A 14473-nucleotide genomic window follows, 5' to 3' on the forward strand; every position below is an offset into this window, starting at 1 on the left:
TTCTTCTGTTGGCATCATTTCCTCAGACTCCTGTGATTTGTACTATTTGCATCTGCTGCTTCTGTGCCCTGCTGGTTAAACTATTGTTTGCTATAAGCACAATGGACTAATATTGGAGTCCGATCACAATATGTTACAATCTGTTTGGAATCCGTAACTTGCATCTGCTGCAGGTTAACCAATCATTTGCTGCAGGTTAACTCATCGTTTGATGTACAGTGCTGGCCAAAAGTATTGGCACCCCTGCAATTCTGTCAGATAATACTCAGTTTCTTCTTGAAAATGATTGCAATCACAAATTCTTTGGTATTATTATCTTCATTTAATTTGTCTTCAATGAAAAAAAACAAAAAAATTGTCAAAAAGCCAAATTGGATATAATTCCACACCAAACATAAAAATGGGGGTGGACAAAAGTATTGGCACTGTTTGAAAAATCATATGATGCTTCTATAATTTGTGTAATTAACAGCACCTGTAACTTACCTGTGGCACCTAACAGGTGTTGCCAATAACTAAATCACACTTGCAGCCAGATGACATGGATTAAAGTTGACTCAACCTCTGTCCTGTGTCCTTGTGTGTACCACATTGAGCATGGAGAAAAGAAAGAAGACCAAAGAACTGTCTGAGGACTTGAGAATCCAAATTGTGAGGACGCATGAGCAATCTCAAGGCTACAAGTCCATCTCCAAAGACCTGAACGTTCTTGTGTCTACGGTGCGCAGTGTCATCAAGAAGTTTAAAGCCCATGGCACTGTGGCTAACCTCCCTAGATGTGGAAGGAAAAGAAAAATTGACGAAAGATTTCAATGCAAGATTGTGCGGATGGTGGATAAAGAACCTCGACTAACATACAAACAAGTTCAAGCTGCCCTGCAGTCCGAGGGTACAACAGTGTCAACCCGTTCTATCTGTCGGCGTCTAAATGAAAAGGGATTGTATGGTAGGATACCCAGGAAGAACCCACTTCTTACCCTGAGACATAAAAAACCCAGGCTAAAAAAAGCCTAAAACGTTTTGGAAGAATGTTCTCTGGTCAGATGAGACAAAAGTAGAGTTTTTTGGGAAAAGCCATCAACATAGAGTTTACAGGAAAAAAAAAGAGGCATTCAAAGAAAAGAACACGGTCCCTACAGTCAAACATGGCTGAGGTTCCCTGATGTTTTGGGGTTGCTTTTCTGCCTCTGGCACTGGACTGCTTGACCGTGTGCATAGCATTATGAAGTCTGAAGACTACCAACAAATTTTGCAGCATAATGTAGGGCCCAGTGTGAGAAAGTGGGGTCTCCCTCAGAGGTCATGGGTCTTCCAGCAGGACAATGACCCAAAACACACTTCAAAAAGCACTAGAAAATTGTTTGAGAGAAAACACTGGAGACTACTAAAGTGGCCAGCAATGAGTCCAGACCTAAATCTCATAGAAGACCTGTGGAGAGATCTCAAAATAGTAGTTTGGAGAAGGCACCCTTCAAATCTCAGGGACCTGGAGCATTTTGCCAAAGAAGAATGGTCTAAACTAAAATTCCAGCAGAGAATTGTAAGAAACTCTGATGGTTACCGGAAGCTGTTGTTCGCAGTTATTTTGGCTAAAGGTTGTGCAACCAAGTATTAGGCTAAAGCCTGCTTTACATGTTACGATTCTGCATACGATATCGTATGTGATCGTAACCGCCCCCATCGTATGTACGGCACGTTGAATTTTGTTGAATGTGCCGCACAAACGATTAACCTCCGTCACACGCACTTACCCATCCATACGACCTCGATGTGGGTGGCGAACGTCCACTTCCTGGAGTGGGAGGGACGTTTGGCGTAAACATCCCGCCCACCTCCTTCCTTCCGCATTGCTGGCCGGGAGCCGCAGGACGTAGGTAAGATCTGTTCATCGTTCCCGGGGTGTCACACACTGCGATGTGTGCTACCCCGGGTACGATGAACAACCTGAAGTTCAATTTATGAGGAATGAACGACGTGCGTGCGATGAACGTTTTACCGTTCAATAGCAATCGCACATCGCTGTCACACACTACAATGTACCTTACGATGCCGGATGTGCGTCACTTACGACGTGACCCCGCCGACACATCGTAAGATATATTGTAGTGTATAAAGCGGGCTTTAGGGTGCCAATACTTTTGTCTGGCCCATTTTTGGAGTTTTGTGTGAAATGATCAATGATTTGACTTTTGTTTTTTTTCTCGTTTGTGTTTTATCATTGCATGCAAAATAAATGAAGATAATAATACCAAAGAATTTGTGATTGCAATCATTTTCAAGAAGAAACTGAGTATTATCTGACAGAAATGCAGAGGTGCCAATACTTTTGGCCAGCACTGTAGGTATCTCAAACAGTTTTTTAGAGTCTGTCACATTATGTTACAATTTGCTGTGGACTCTCCTACCTACATGGGAATGCTGCTTCAAACCATGTTCCTCATCTGCCCACTTGGTTATATGGTTTCCAATGTGCTCTGCCTTGAATGTTTGTCTGCCGACCAGTATATCTTTTTGTCCAGGTCCTTACTGTTCCAGATGCCTTCCAGCCTGCTGTGCCAATGTCCACCTTCATCTATTGCTTTCTGAACAGCAGCTATGTGTAGTTATACATTTACAATGTGATAATCTAACCATTTAATATTATAGCATGGTATTTTTTGCCTTTTCAATGTAGTCTTACAAAATTAGAAACCTTTTTCTGAATATATGTATGTGTCGCCCCCGCGTCGTTAGCCTGCTGCTGCCGCTCAGATCCGCATCCACGGTGGCTCGAGGGGGTCTTCGGACCCGAGGAGTCGGGGTCGTGCGGCCACCCGGAATAAAGGGGGGTATTTACAGGGCAATATATGGAAGGTTCGTGACGCCACCCGTAGTGCGTGGTAAGATTGGAGTACCACCACTGCGATTGGGAGTACCCGGTGGTGATGGTGTAGGCAGCCAGGTGTTTAACCCCTCCATGGGTAGGGGGATGCCCCGGGACTCGGTGATGGTGTCGGAGAGGTGTCGTCGGGCCAGTAAGGGTTAATTGTGTACTCACTCAGTCCAATAACGCTGACGCTGACAACCGTGGTAAACCAAAGTACTTGATGCACTACAGCAAGGAGGGAGCACGCCTGGATCCCGTGCCCGTTGGTATTGCTTGTTAGCCTGTGACCTTAATCTTGGCACCTCTTTTCTGTAGTTGGTCCCTTTTAGCATAGAACTAAACGGGTCCCGCTCACCAGTATGGCTAACTGGGTGAGCTTGCTCTCAGGGTTCACGCTTGGGATTTTCTGGACTATGTAGTGGGAAAGTCCTATCCCCCTCGTTGCACCCCGATTTTGGAGCGGGTGAAGAATGGATCTTGAAGGCTCCGTCCTTCTCAGGTAAATTACCAGGACGCCTGAAGCTACTTCCCGGCCTAGGGTCCACGTACCCCGTCGTGCCCTGGCCCCTGCCCGGTGATGGCATATGGCCGCCGGCTGTCCTCCTTGACAGTTTGTGCCCCTTGTCACGATGCCCTGTGACCGAGGTCCAGTTCCTACCAGGCCCAGACCAACGTCTGCCACCTAGTACACCATGTTAATTTATATATAGAGGGAACCACGGGTATATGCCGCGCTTAAAAACAAGCGCGGCATATACCCGTGGTTCCCTCTATATATAAATTAACATTCTATATTGTTATACAGGGCCGCTGCTTGAATTACATGGACACTCACATGCTTTTGAAGGAGTTGTGACTGGCACAACCCTATCAGGTGAGTGTTACTGTTCCTTTCCTATCACCACTTGTTATATCGGGTAAGACCCTATTGCGCCCTTTGTCTCCCCACTTTTTAGTACCTAGTACACCAAGGAGCCCAGCTCCTGACCTCCTCTCACTTTCACCTCCAACACTACACTGACTGTCTCCTGACACTCCTGACCTCCCCTTAACCAACCTCCCACCAAAGGTCAGGGACCCGTAACCAAGGAGGAGGTGGATATCATTCAGAAGGGCAGATTGCACAATACCCTGTGACGACCTGATAGGCCAGGGCGTCACATATACGCTTATTGTTTGCTGGATGAGTTGTATTTTTCAATTTAGAATATGTTATATAACTTATTGACTAAAGAGTATCTATCTTTAAACATCTTTATCCTTCCTGACACATCCTACTAATCTGTGGCTCTAGGACCACCACTGATCACTCAAAAAAATGCTCTGGAGCTTACTGCTCAGCAAGTAGAAGTGTTGAGTTCCTTAATGAGAACATGCACAGAGGAGCATATGAGCTCACAGATATATTCAGCTTATTCATGCACTCACGCAGATACTTAGTACTTCAAAGCAACTCACTTGAGTGTGTTTTTTCGAGCAATCATTGAGGATCTCAAATTCAGACCTCTACCAATCTACAGGAGGTGTACATCTTCAGATATTGATATAATTTGGCAGAGTGTAACATGTGGAATAATAGCAGTGTGTAATGTATTCATTAGTTTTGCAGTTTCTATTGTCCCAATGTTCACTTATATTTGCATCCAAAGATGATGTTCCATCCGCTTTCTCTTCCACTTATTAATAATCTCAATTGAGAAAATCTTAAGAAGAAGTGGTGAGCATAAGAATGAAATTGTATACAAATGATACAATGTCCATCAGGACTGGGGTGTACAAACAGCAGAATCATACCAGTATGTATATAAAGCACTGTACTCCACATGATTGTCTTAACTCATTTAAAGGGAAGCTATAATCAGAAAAATATCTACTTAAATCAGATTTTTGTGGGGGCTTTTAGAAATGTTTTTTTCTATATCACAGTCATTATGAAAAATAAAAATTAGACAAGTAAATAAATAGTAACACATTTAAAAAGCATAGAGTATTTACTTGACAGTTTTATTACCAAAAAAAGCATAAATGACTTCCCTTTACAACAAGATGTACCTGTGCCGCCCCCGTGCCAGCAGCCGGCGCTGCTCGGATCCGGGCCTTCAGGGGTGGTGGGTCTAGGGTCTCTGGACCAGGGGGTCTTGCGGACACACCGAATAAATGGGGGGTACGTAGATGTACGGGCTAGGCCGTAGTAAGTTCGTGACGCCACCCACGATGTGTGGTGAGGTGGGACACCACCGCTGCTGTTATGAGGCACCCGGGGGAGATGTTGTGCAGCAAGTTGTTAACCCCTCCGTGTGTAGGGATGGTGGCCCCGGGACCCGGTGGCTCGGAGCAGGGGATGGCGACCGCAGGGGGTGCTGGTGTACTCACTGTTTGTAAAACACACAAGTCTCTGGTAAACCAAGGTACTGGTGGCCGGTGCCGCGGCCGGTCGTGTTCGGGTTCCCCACCCGGCTGGTGGTCTCCATCCTTTTCCTGCACTGATTTGTGTAAGGTGGACTTTCCTAGAGTGAAACTCAGGAGTCCGCTCCCAGCTGGATATGGCCTAAAGAGACATGCCCACAGACGCTGGCCTGTGGGATCTATGGGCCCTGGCGGTGACCTCTTATCCCTAGTCGGTGGGCTATTGTCTTCTATGAGGGACTTTGGGTGGGACAGGACTTCTAGTCCTGGCCACAATCGGTTAATTAACCAGTTCCACTTGGTTCCGGTCCTGGCTTCAGGGTCCGAGTACCCCCCTTTGTGCTCCGGTTTCCGGGTCGGTTCCCCGTGTGGGTACCGGCGGGCTACAACCCTGTCCTGGTCCACCTCGGTTCTGCCAAGCCGTCTTCCCGTCTCCTGCTGACGGAGACCACCGTCTGCCTCCTAACCAGTGGCACCAGGGCTCCTACCCTGGTACTGTTAAACTTGAACTTCACTGCTGGAGCTACCCTTAGCTCCAGCCCACACTCCTCTCCAACTTGAACTCTAAACACTCTCTCAACTGCTTGTTTTCCTGCCCCGGGCTGTCTAGAGCCCTGGGTGAGCATGTTCCAACCGCCTGGTCACGCCCACTGGTGTGTCTATCTTTCCCTAAGGGGGGGGTGACTAGGTTTTCTGGTTAGCTGTGTTTCCTAGTGAGGGAACGGTGTAATGCGGGGGCCTAACTGTGACTACCTGGTTTTGCCAGGGTGTCACATACCCGTCCAGGAAGATCACTAAAGAGTGTTGCAGTGATGAATTTTGTGATATGCAGATTTGCAGAATTGGTGCAGAAAATTGTTGCAGAAATCTGCACCAAACCCACATCTCCTGGCAGAAAAACAGACCCAAAATGCAATGCGGTTTTGACGCTTTGTTTGCCAGGAGATGCAGTTTGAGTGCAGATATTTGTTGCACCAAATCTGCATCTCCTGCCAGTAAAATGCGCCAAAACCACATCATGCTTTTTGGTGCATGTTTCTGCCAGGAGATGTAGACAAATCAGAATCAACTGGCAGAAAAACTAGTCAAAACCGGGTCATAACCACATTGCGTTTCTGGTGCAACAAATTTCTGCCGCAAACTGCATCTCCTGGCAGAAAAACATCAAAACCGCATTGCATTGTTTGGTGCGTTTTTCTGCCAGAAGATGCAAATTTTCTGCAACCAAATACTCAATGCGCGCACATAGCTTAAGCCAGTAATCCGGAATTGAGTTCAACTCAAGTGAGTTCATAGAGTTCACCTGAAGTAAGTTCACTGAGTTCATTGAGTTCACCTGAGGTCACAGCTGGGGTACCTTGGGAACCAACAGATGTGACCTCAAGTGAACTCACTGAAGTTACCGCTCTAACAGCTGCAGCTCTGTCAGTATGTCCTGGCATCCGCAGTGATCTGTCACGTCTTCTAATGTGACCATGCACTGTGACCTCAGGATGTAGCAGAGCCGGTGTCGTAATGGGACATCGTCTTATGAATTACGTCAGACCTGCAAGGGTGTTTTGAGGGTTAATCAATTGGAGAAAGAGGGGTTTTTTGTGCTTTTTTTAAAGGATTTTTCTGTTTTTTATTTCTTTCTTTTTACTTACATGATCAGCAATGGGTGGCTTCATAGACCCCCTCCCCATTACTAACCTCAGAATTGATGACAGCTGTGATTTTTTTTATAATTTATAATTTTCTAATTGATGAATGATAATTTATAATTTTCTAATTGATGCGCCAATTCTGGGGCGGCTTCTGGCTGATATTTTTAGGCTGCGGATGACCCAGTAAACATGGGCCGCCCCAGCCTGAGAATACCAGCCCCCAGCTGTTTGCTTTATTTTGGCTGGGTATTAAAATTTGGAGGGACCGCAAGCCATTTTTCAAAACTATTTATTTAATTAATTGAAGAAAGTCATATGGGGTCCCTCATATTTTTATACATAGTTAAGATAATGCACACAGTTGGGGCTGCAGCCTGCAGCTGTCTGCTTTATCTGCGCTGGATTTCAAAATACGGGGGACCCTACGCCATTTTTTCCAATCATTTATTTTACACTCCACTCTGGGGACCCAAACAACTAGCATGAGGGAAAACAATTACAGATGCTGGCATGTCAGCAGTCTGATTGCAACCAATCACAAACTGTCACAGAGGGTGAGAGGGGGAAGCAGTGCATATTCATAAAGTTAATGAGTAAACCTGGAAACAGTGTGACAGCCACATGGAGACTCGGGAAGTATAATTGTCTTGCACCTCAGCCCCCACACCGACATGCAACAGCATGACGAGGTCAGCATGCTGCTGACAACATCACACTGCCGGGGGTGGCAGGGCTGCAGCGGTAGAGAGGACACGTGGTTGGGGTGGTGTTACTTTGCAAGGGACATAATGGGGCAATGGGTGACTTTATGGGTCAATGGGGAACATAATGGAGCAAATTGGAACATTATGAGGCAATGGGAAATTTTATGTAGCAAATTGGGATATTATGGTGCAATTAGGGGGGCTTGTGAAAGGACACATAGTATAGCAATGAGTAGAGAGGGAACTGTTCTGTTTGGATTTCCTTAAATAAATTATCAATGTTACTTTCATCATATCTGAGTGCCAAGTCTTAAGCGGGCTTTACACGCTATGATATTGCTAGCAATTGCTAGCGATATCGTACGCAAAAGCACCTGCCCCCGTCGTGCATGCGATTTCGTGTGATCGCTGCCGCAGCGAACATTATCGCTACGGCAGCGTCACACGCACTTACCTGGTTGGCGGCGTCGCTGTGACTGCCGAACAATCCCTCCCTCAAGGGGGAGGGACGTTTGGCATCACAGCGACGTCACTAAGCGGCCGGCCAATCAAAGCGGAGGGACGGAGATGAGCGGGACGAACATCCTGCCCACCTCCTTCCTTCCGCATTGCGGCCGGCGGCAGGTAAGGAGACGTTCCTCGATCCTGCAGTGTCACACACAACGATGTGTGCTGCCGCAGGAGTGACGAACAACATCGATAATCAACCATTACCGATTTTTGGTTTTGGGACGACCTCTCCATGGTGAACGATTTTCACCATTTTTGAGGTCGCTTAAGGTCGCTGGTAAGTGTCACACGCTGCGATATCGTTAATGACGCCGGATGTGCGTCACTAACAACGTGACCCCAACAATAAAACATTAACGATATCGTAGCGTGTAAAGCCCCCTTTACTCTTTATAACAGAAGTGCAGTGTTTCTCTACACCATGGCATGCATAATGCAATCTTATTGAATCAGAACCATTGTTGTTTGCAGCACATTGCCCGGTGAAAACAGGAAATGTCCTGTTGAAAATATGATCTGTATGGGAACAGAATGATCTATTAGAGATCGTTCTAACCCCATCATTCGTTGTCAGCCTATGTGAGGAGGCTTATTCACAAGATCTGGATGACATTTCTATAGTCAATTGCGCTCGTTTAAATTCTTAAATCAGTTCTTGTAAATACAACTTAAATGTTTGTGTTGGTGCAATATGTGAGCAGTTGGGGCCCAACTCTTAACTTTTGCCCAGGGCCCCACTTTGTCTAAAACTAGCCCTGAATATGGTAATGATGTTGAACAGAATTAATTGGTTCTGCCTTGTGCAACAGTCACGGTCTATCATGTGGCTGTGTGGCACCCTCAGGAAAATGGATTGGCCTTCCCTGACCTAAAGCAAAAACAAGGTGTAAAAACCCTGCTGTTAGTAAAGAAATAGTAACACGTAAAACCCATATGGTACTTAGCTGCCATTTTTTGCTAGTGCTTGTGCTTCAAAAAGTGCTAAAAGTTTCACAATGATGAATAGAGTTCAAAAACATATCCAGAAAAACAGTAGTACGAAAGACACCCCAAAATGCTGGAAAAAAACCCAATAAAAAATACCACCGATGGTCAAAAATAAAAAACATCTTGAAAAAACATTCAGGAAACTACCAAAAATCCCTATAAAAGGATTTCAGGTTTACAAAATGCAAGATTAGAAAGTTTACTAAGGGTACTTTCACACTTGCGTTCAGTGGAGTCCGTCACTATGGAGACTAGCGCACTGCGCTATTCTCCATAGACTTGTATAGACAACACACTGTAACGCAAGTGTCAGCGTTGCATCCCCTGGATGACGCAGCGTCGTTATTTTGACGCTGTGTCGGGCGGAAGGAACGCTGCATGTAACGTTTTTTTTAGGAAACCTTTATTTTTCACTGCGCATGCTCTTTTTTTTTTTAAAATCCCAGAAACTTTATTTTGTTTCTCGGTGGCCGAACGTTCAGCTGATCACCCGGCCGCCAGCATGTGAGAGCGCTCAGCTGATCGCCCGGCCGCCGGCATGTATGTGCGCTCAGCTGAGCGCCTGGTCGCCGGCATGTGAGAGCGCTCAGCTGAGCGCCCGGCCGCCGGCATGTATGAGCGCTCAGCTGAGCGCCCGGCCTCCGGCATGTGAGAGCGCTCAGCTGATCGCCCGGCCGCCGGCATGTATGAGCGCTCAGCTGAGCGCCTGGTCGCCGGCATGTGAGAGCGCTCAGCTGAGCGCCCGGCCGCCGGCATGTGAGAGCGCTCAGCTGATCGCCCGGCCGCCGGCATGTGAGAGCGATCAGCTGAGCACCCGGCCGCTGGCTATTGAGAGCGTTCAGCTGAGCGCCCAGCCGCCGGCTATTGAGAGCAATCAGCTGATCGTTCACAATAGTCTGCTGCTGGTAAAACTGTAAAAAATAAAAAAAAAATAAGAAAAAAATAAAAAAAGCTTTCCGTTGTTTTGTACGATCCGTAGCATCCGTTGTGCCACTATATGCAACGCATCCGTTGCATCCGTCACACAACGCAATGCTACGGAAGCCGTCCAACGCAAGTGTGAAAGTAGCCTAAAGCGTCTTCTGCTTGAAAAACACTTTTTTAGCGGCCTGAAATACATGTAGTGTGAACTTACAGCTAGGGGGAATAAGTTCTGATTGAGATCTAAAGGGAGCTTTACACGCTACGATATCGTTAATGTTTTGTCGTCGGGGTCAAGTTGTTAGTGACGCACATCCCGCGTCATTAACGATATCGCAGCGTGTGACACTGAATAGCGACCTTAAGTGACCTCAAAAATGGTGAAAATCGTTCACCATGGAGAGGTCGTCCCAAACTCAAAAATCGGTAAGGGTTGTTTATCCATGTGGTTCATCGCTCATGCGGCAGCACACATCGCTATGTGTGACACCGCAGGAGCGAGGAACGTCTCCTTACCTGCCGCCGGCCACAATGCGGAAGGAAGGAGGTGGGCGGGATGTTACATCCTGCTCATCTCCGCCCCTCTGCTTTGATTGGCCGGCCGCTTAGTGACGTTGCGGTGACGTCGCTGTGATGCCGAACGTCCCTCCCCCTTGAAGGAAGGATTGTTCGTCAGTCACAGTGACGCCGCTGACCAGGTAAGTATGTGTGACGCTGCCGTAGCGATAATGTTCGCTACGGCAGCTATCACAAACAATCTCATGCGCGACGGGGGCGGGTACTTACACGCTCGCTATTGCTACAAATTGCTAGCGATATCGCTACCGTGTAAAGCCCCCTTAAGAGTCAGACTGGCCCCTCTGAATTGAAAGTCATATATGAAGGCTTTGTAGTACTCCTTCACACATTCTAACAAGTAAATCAAATTCTCAACCAAAGTAAAAGATAATACATAAAATGTCAAATATAGTTCAACAAAGTATTTCCCAAACATTCCTCACACATTGAATAGGAAACTAATAGTGGTTATCGTGGTCATTTGATTGAAATTAAAAGGTAGTTGAAATAGGCTTAGGTTGATTGTGGCCAAACACATTCACACTGCATCCTCTTTCTATTGTTTTAATTCATTGGTGTTGTCGAAGAGCAGGCAATTCATCTCTTTCATCTTTTATAACAATGTGGTATTCATAATGGAAATACACTTGTTAACATACTGACCAGAAATCGTCAACATGCAGAAGAGAACTTTGTCAGCCTGTATGTATTAGAATGCCTTCATAAAGAGGGTGGCAGATTTATTAAAATTGTTCAATTTTAAGGTAACATAAATAGATTTAAAAAAGCACTCCCATCAAAGTTTTTATCCTCTTAATAAATTTAAATTCCCATAATATATGGCAATGTGTATTTACAATTGCTCATTTTGCATTTCTACCCAGTAAATTCTTCAGTTTTCTCTGCTCTATGCAGAAAGAGGAAGTTTTTTCCCTGCTTAAATCATTCCCCTCTTCAATTCCTGACCCAGTTTCTCCCCTCCTCCCCCTGCTAGAGACTTTTAGGCTATGTTCACACAGGGCTCTTTTGCAGCGTTTTTTTGCTGACCAAAACCTGATCTTGTGGCAGGATGTCTCCTGGGAGTCATCTTCGGTTTTGGTGTGGTTTTTGGGGCATTTTTACAGTGGTTTTTTTGTGATGTCAAGACCAGCAGGGGTTCAAAACTACCAGAGTGCTGGGCCAGGCTGGGATTGACCTAGATCCGGCATTCGAGTAGTTAAAAAAAAAAAGGTAGAAAAAAAAAAAAAGTAAAACAAGCGCGCTATACTTACCAGTCTCCAGTGGATACTAGAGTGTATGGGCTCCTTCCAGGTATGACGTCATTTCAACATACACCTATCACATGGGGGGGCAGGGGGGCAAAGCATGATATAGTGGAAGGGAGACAACATCGCCAAGCTCACCAACCAAGCCAGTCACGCCTACTAACCCAAATGGTCATGCCCACTAACCTGGAAAGAGCCGATATATTCTAAGCTCAACCATACGTGCTCTCTTCTACTTCCGGTGCTGCTCATTTGCCCCATGCATATTCACTGCTTCCCCCCCCCACTGGAGTCTGTGATTGGTTGCAGTCAGATGCACCCCCAGCCTGTGTGACAGCGTCTGACTGCAAACAATCTCAGACCTGGGTTGTGAGTCTATCGTACAGTAAAAAATAAATAAAATGATGAACAGTCCCCCATATTATGATACCCAGCACAGAAAAAGCCCACGTCTACAAGCTGCAGCCCCCAGCTGGGGGCTGGTATTCTCAGGCTGGAGAGACCCAGCCTAAAAATATCAGCCTGCAGCCGGCCAGGTTGTCCCATCCATTAGATGTGACAATCTCAGCACTTTACCTGGCTCTTCCCAAATTGCCCTGGTGCGCTGGCATTCGGGGTAATATCATGGGTTAATCGCAGCCCACAGCTGTGACTAAACCCTAGATTGGTAATAGTAGATGTCTATGAGACACCCCCATCACCAATCTGTAATAAGTAAAAAGAAATAAACACAAACACCGAAAAAATCCTTGTTTTGAAATAAAATACAAAAGACACCTTCTTTCACCACTTTATTAACACCCCAAACACACCTGCAGGTCCGATGTAATCCACACGAGGTCCCACAACGATTCAGCTCTGCTACATCTGAAGATCACAGCGAGCGGCTATAGAACAAGACTGCCCACTGTGAACTCCAGAGAATTAATGAGCCACATGATCACCGGTCACTTCACTCAGGTGATTTCTGGTCACAGCTGGTGATACCTGTGATTGTAAATAGCCTGAGTGAGGTCACTGCTGAATGTGCGACTCATTCATTCTCTGTATAGACCCGCAGACAGGGTTTGTGATTAGTTGCAGTCAGATGCTGTCACTCAGGCTGGGGGCACGTCTGCCTGCTACAAATCACAGATCAAAGCAGTGAATATGTAATGAAGGTAATGAGCTGGGAAATGGAGCCATGGAAGCGTACAGCCGCGCCAGTTATTCGGTAAATATAGCACGCCTGCTCCAATCCCTACCACCATTTTTAAGTGTCGGCCAGATACCCTGGATCAATTCCGGGCTGAAACCGGGTTTTTTATTAACCGGCTAGACCCGCCGATCCAGGGTATCTATCTATCTATCACTAGGTTGAAAAAACGTGCAAAAGTGCTGAAAAGAATTGACATATTTATTCTTTTCATAACACAGCAAAACCAGAGGTGGTTCACAAAACTGTCAGGAAAATCCTGGAGGTGTTTTGTGTGTGTGTGTGCTTGAGATTTCAGAAATACTTTTCTGGGATTGTAAAAAAGAGCATATAATTAGCATTGATTTGTATAACACCAAAGCAAATCCGTAGCAAAAAAAAGGCTACAAAAATGCCCAGTGTGAACATAGCCTTACAGTGACTAATGGCTCATGCAGTGAAAATGGACTAGCTATTTCTATATAGAGCTTAGAAGGGGATTCATTTAGTCAGTTTTTAATCATGTGATGTTATATACGTAATAGAAAACAGAAGAATTAACTGGGTAGATGTCATGATTCTGCAGTGGTGCTCTGCTCTCCTGCAAGAGCCTTTGCTGGGCCTCATATTTTTCACCGGTTCCCAGTTGAGTTATGTGTGGTGTGGGAGGGCTTTGCTCTTTGGAGCCTTGTTGCTGGTGATTATTCCTCTTTATCTGGGAGCTGTTTCAACCAGAACACAGCCAGTGATAGTTCCTGTTTTGAAGTCCATGTCTGTGGGTCCCGTAGTATCTGACCTGATCTTGTCCCTCTACCTAGTTCAGTTGTTCCCGTCCCGTCTACTTACCTACTGACTTGGATCCCTGACTCCCTGACCTCAGCTTGTCCCCTGACTGCGGCTCTGCTTGCTCCCTTGTACTTATGTGACCTCTCTGTTTACCGACCCCGGCTTGTCCCCTGACTCTGGCTCTGTTTGCTCCCTTGTACTTACGTGACCTCTCTGTTTACCGACCACAGCTCCGGCTTTGCTTGCTCCTTTTGTCATTTACTTTATCTCGTGGCTTTTGACCCCTGGCTTTTTTGACTGCCCCTCACTAGGTGTGTCTAGCAACATCTAGTGTACAAACCCGGCAGATCCACTCCACTAGTGTACCTGGCGACACTGGTTAGTGATTTGGTGTCTTATTACATCTGTGTTCTCGTCATGACACTAGAAAGGCAAAATGAGCAATGTAAGTACACAGTGCCATATAATATGATGATTGCAATATATTAAAAGTATAAAAACTTTAATGAGAGTGCATCTTTAACAGTTTTAAAATGAACTAGATTAATACAATGGTTCATGTGGGTTGGTAAATCTATAGGCTATATAATCTAAGGGTGCCCTTACTCTACTTGAATATAATGTTTATTTATTGGGTGAAATGATTTTTA

The sequence above is a fragment of the Anomaloglossus baeobatrachus genome, chromosome 6 (assembly GCF_048569485.1).
Source record: "Anomaloglossus baeobatrachus isolate aAnoBae1 chromosome 6, aAnoBae1.hap1, whole genome shotgun sequence".
NCBI lineage: Eukaryota > Metazoa > Chordata > Amphibia > Anura > Aromobatidae > Anomaloglossus > Anomaloglossus baeobatrachus.